The sequence below is a fragment of the Austrofundulus limnaeus genome, unplaced genomic scaffold, assembly GCF_001266775.1.
Source record: "Austrofundulus limnaeus strain Quisiro unplaced genomic scaffold, Austrofundulus_limnaeus-1.0 Scaffold2471, whole genome shotgun sequence".
In the NCBI taxonomy this organism is placed as follows: Eukaryota; Metazoa; Chordata; class Actinopteri; order Cyprinodontiformes; family Rivulidae; genus Austrofundulus; species Austrofundulus limnaeus.
Genome location: NW_013954873.1, coordinates 14053 through 19094, shown reverse-complemented (window position 1 = coordinate 19094; position 5042 = coordinate 14053). Strand labels below are relative to the sequence as shown.

Here is a 5042-nt window from a genome sequence, read left to right as displayed (position 1 = left end):
ACATTAAAAAAATTAATTAGCTGTGGCAGCCTTCTTAATTTGAATGAGCTCAAAAAGTTTACAAGTTGTATCCAACAATTATTTCCTGAACGTTTCAATAAAATTTGTCCATTAGTTAATGAGATATTTTGCTAACAGGCAGATAAAGACACTGGCAAAAACAATGTTGTCTAGATTTGTATTTTGACAAAGTTTCATGTGTTTGTATTAAAAAGCTCTCAGACGTTGAAGCATGTCTGTGAGGAAACATCCGTACCTTTGCACTGAGGAATCTTTGTGTCTAAATAACAACGATCCACTGTAGCTGTTATTCTGTTCATGCGGTTGTGTGTTTATTTCTGCCCATCAGTGTTATCAGCAAGGTGGTTCCAAACTCAGAGTCCAGGACTCCTGGACCCAGGACTCCTTCGGCCAAGTCGGGTCCCGGGAATCGTCCTCGGGCGCCCCTGCCACCCCCGACGCTGGCTCCAGTCGTGGCTCCGCCTCTGCCTCCTCCTCCCGCCTCCCCGCTCCCACCTGCTCCGCCCCCAGTGTCGTCACTGCTGCCCCCTCCCTCCGTGCTGCTCCCCGCCGCCTCCACCAAGACCCCGGTCCGCAGCGTAGTGACTGAGACCGTCAGTACTTATGTGGTGCGTTTATCAAGTCAAACTTTGAATTTTGGTGGGATGTGTTGAAACTAGAAAGTAAATTTGGAATTTGATGAGTTGTTTCCTAATGTTTCACCATAATCTGTGATGTTTGTATTTTATCTGCTGTGTTCTCTGTTTTTNAACTGAAAATATGGATGGAGGACCTCAGTTTAGCTTGTTTGTCACGCCAGCACCGAGCTAATACATACAAGGTAATATAGCGTTGGCGCTAGCGCAAATGCTAACAGTAAAACTGGAGGAATCATGCTTTGTGTGAATGAAGAGGCTGCTGAAATTAGCCGACAAAGCTAAAACTGATCTGTTTAGGAAAAAGCAACAACAAAAGATAAAGTGAGCAAAAAATGCCAATAGCTAATAGAAGCACAGTGGTAGCTAAAAGTAGCAAACTATGGCTAAAAACTATAGTTAGCAAAGGCTAGCTAAACCCTAAAATTGTGGAATAGTACATAACAGTGTGCATGTCGACTCAGCAATCACAATGCTGACTTAGCATTTACACAATAATTGTTCTAATAATTGGGAAGGAGCTTGTGTGTTTTCTTGTAACCCTTCAGAAAATATTACAGCTAGTTTCTTTAGGAATATAAGTTCATGTTAGACACTAAAGAACAAATCTTATTGGGTTATTTCTTTGAAGTTAACCCTATAAAGCCTTAAAGTTCCACAGGACCTAAACGTTTCATCAGTGACCACTCAGAGACTCTGCTTTGCTTCCTAATATTACTGATGCAAATGAACATTTCACAGTGATGGGTCTGAACTGTTGACATTAAAGCTTATAAAAATATATATATATATATATATATATATACTATTTGTGTGTTTGTGTCGATATAACAATGTAAAGTTTTCCCTTTTATATTTCGTTGAAGTTTTTCCTAAGTTTTCTTCTAAAATGACTTTTAAATGTAAACTTTGTTGCATCAGGTGTTGCTTGTTCTCCATTAAATTAGTTTCAGTCAGTAAATACATGAAATTATAACAGAAAGCACCAAAACCTTATGAGATTTTGAGATTTAATTTCACAGAGATTTAATAAAATAACTGCAGACTGATGTTTTTATACATCGTCTCACATTTTTTTCACAAAATCCAAATGTTGCAGCCATTTTTTAGTGAAAATATTGAGACATTTTCCAGACTACAGTTTAGTTTCCAGCTTTATTCCACGTCCTGGCTGACTGAAGCTGATTGGACTCTGTCATGGCAATTTAAAGGCTCAGATTCCTGCTGAATGGTTCATTTAAAGCCAGGAAGGAAAGCTTTAGTCTAAGATGACCTTGTGATGAAAATAGATGAATTTATAGTAGTTTGGATCAGAATAATGTTATGTGCATTTTAATGCATTATTAGAGCTGTTGGCTCTGAGTGTTTAAGTTGGGGATGACTCTCAGCTACAACTACATCAAAATTTATCTCAATATCTGTAAAACTCACATCTTTGTGTTTGCTCATGGCAGCCGTGGCAGCCATCTTGAATTATTTAATCCACCTACTGGTTCATATGGTATTTTACAAACATGACGTAAACCAACACAGACAAGGTCAAAAACATTGTTGCTCTTTTGTCTTCTGGCAAATAGGCTACATTCACACTGCAGCAAATGCCAGCCATAATGCATTTTTCATGACAGTCTGAATGTGACAAATCAGGTTTTTTAATTTAGTATATTGTACTAAATTGGATCTGATGTTTTTCAAAACATAAGTCTGAACATTCTTGTTTCATTTCATCTGATTTTACCTCAGTGAGGTGTGAGTAAACAGATCCATCCTATAATGATACTAACCTCAAGAAATACAGTTTATATCTTGTAGCTCCACAAAAACGGGGAAAAAAACGTCCAGTTGCTAATTTTCCATGTCCTGGATGACTGAAAATCCACATAAATAATTAATACATAGTGGCGTCTGCCTTGGACTGTATCGATACTAAAGTTGCTGAATCGGTACTTTTGTTCGGGGGGGCAAAATTCAAAACTTGAGTCAGTTTCTGTCAATATTTATTGATAAAAGGTTAATAATTTTTTCACGCGGAAAGACAAATGACCTTTTCCAAATTGTTTTATGCAGAATTTAGAAAATACATTACCAGATAAAGAAAAGAGATTAAATGTACAAAGACAAAAACTGTGCCTTTTTTATTTATTTATTTATTTTTAATGTGACCCTGTTTTAAAAATCCCCATGTTTTTTCATTAACACAACCTTCTCTCATCTGCGTAGGCCTTGTGTTGGAATTTTGAGTCCGCCTCCCGACGACCTGCAGTGGTTCTGTGTAAAATGTTCCAGCAAGAAGAAAGACAAAAAACACAAGAAAAGAAAACACAAACCACACTGAGACTATGCAACAACAACAAATCCTATTTGTTTTTACTGACTGTGTGGACTGAAGCCATCACTGATCACTCGTGGCACTGCTGTTTAAATAAAACAGGAAGTTAAAAAAAAAAAACAATCTCGGCTGATTTGAACTTCTGGTGATTTGATTTGAATAATGTCAGCCTTTATGCAAAGTGAGTTGGTAAGAATAACGAAACGTTGGGGTTCGGCTGAGCATGAGGAGGAGGACAAGTTTTTTTTTTTTTTTAAATAAAAACAGAGGAGATGATCTTTGTTTCTGCTGGCTTCACGTCGCTGCACACCGCCTGACCTGAACCCTCCGCTTCTCCACCGCATCATCAAATTGTACATAACCATCAGACGTGTATAAATATGTAAATACCAACTTCCAAGCCAAGTGCATTTTGTTTTTATTAGGTTTCTTGACTTGTTTCAACCATTTTCCACACGTTGCTTTTTAAAAAAAAAAAATCTGACAGTTTCCCTGTAATTTCTGTAAATTTTTTTAAATTTAAGAATAATTGTATTTTTATTTTTTTTCCTCACATGGATTTTGTGCCAGAGTTATACTGTAGCTGTGCTTGTAATTCGTTTTGCTGATATTTCCATATTAAAGATGAAACGTCTGTCCTCGCAGGCTTTCACAATGAAATCTCTTACAGGTTTTCCTCGCATCTTGTTTTTCCCAGTTGCAGAAAATATTTTCTGTATTTGCACTGTTTTTATTAGCCCTGCAGGATCGGATCTTCTGATGCTGGTTCAGCGCCTCTTGTGGCTTTAAAGGCCCACAGAGGAGTGGCGGTCCTGGTGACGGTGTTCACAAGTGAAGCTCGATTTTGGAGTTGATTTGAGTTGCTTCTGCAGGACCGAAACCTTCAGATGTCTGACGTTTAGTTTAATTTAGTTTGGTTTAAAAAGTTTAGCTATTTTCATTAAAAAATACAAATAATAAAATAAAATCGTATTAATACCTGCCCTTTTTTCCCTTCAAAAATTTTTAGAAATAAAATAAATAAATTCAAACAACAATAATCTTCAAATAACAAAACAAAAATACTTCAACTCCTTCCCAAAACAACAGCTTTTATGAACACATTATTCATATTTCTTTAACAAACACTTATCATTCTCTTAAACAAATTTATTGAGCCAGCATTTTTATAATCACTTTCCAGATCATTCCACAGCCTTATTTCTTGGACCAAAGTACATCTGTCCTTCAAATTTTATAGGCAGGACCTCCTCCCCGACCCGGAGGCGGCACGCTACCGTTTTCCAGCTCAAGACCATGGTCTCGGATTTGGAGGCACTGATCCTCATCCCGGCCGCCTCACACTCAGCTGCGAACTACTCCAGTGAGAGCTGGAGATCACGATCTGATGAAGCCAATTGAACCACATCATCCGCAAAAAGCAGAGACGTGATCCTAAGGTCACCAAAAAGGATCCCCTCAACACCTTGGCTGCACCTAGAAATTCTGTCCATAAAAGTTATGAACAGAATCCAGTTCAAATCAAATGCTGTAATGAAACCTACACTTATTTCACTGACAAAAAGAGAAACAATAAAACTTCTTTAAATGTAAAAGATCACTTTTAGTGTTGAATAAAATATCAATAAGAGGCAGGTTTGGCGCACGGGCCTTGACTTTGACACGTCGTCTAGGTAATCTCTTCAGCCTTGTTCCTTGGGACTTGTGTTTTGAACTAGATACCACATAGTGGTAACAAAATGACCCCCGCACGCACAAATGCACCAGAACTCAGAAGTCTTTATTCCTAATAAATGTCATGCTACTAGGTGCATCCCAAAATTGTAGTGGTTTGGATGGGGGTCTTTTTTTTGGTGGGGGGTGGGTGGACCTGATGGATAGCCCATCATCAGAGCTAAACAACCAAAGAAATCTGAAGCTCCTACATTAAATAGTTTTTGAGCTATAACCATTTCTGTATGTATGTCCAGATACCCCTTTTTTCTGATAAATTTGGGGTCCGGGGGGGTGGGGGGCACTGATTGGTGGGCCTGACAGTTTTTAGTCGGTAGATGACT

At 38.1% G+C, this 5042-nt stretch overlaps 1 pseudogene; it reads left to right on the top strand.

Moving 5' to 3' along the window:
• The first annotated feature begins 349 nt into the window (after positions 1-349).
• On the top strand, positions 350-763 carry LOC106511046 (transcription initiation factor TFIID subunit 3 pseudogene; annotated as a pseudogene).
• The last annotated feature ends 4279 nt before the right edge of the window (positions 764-5042 follow it).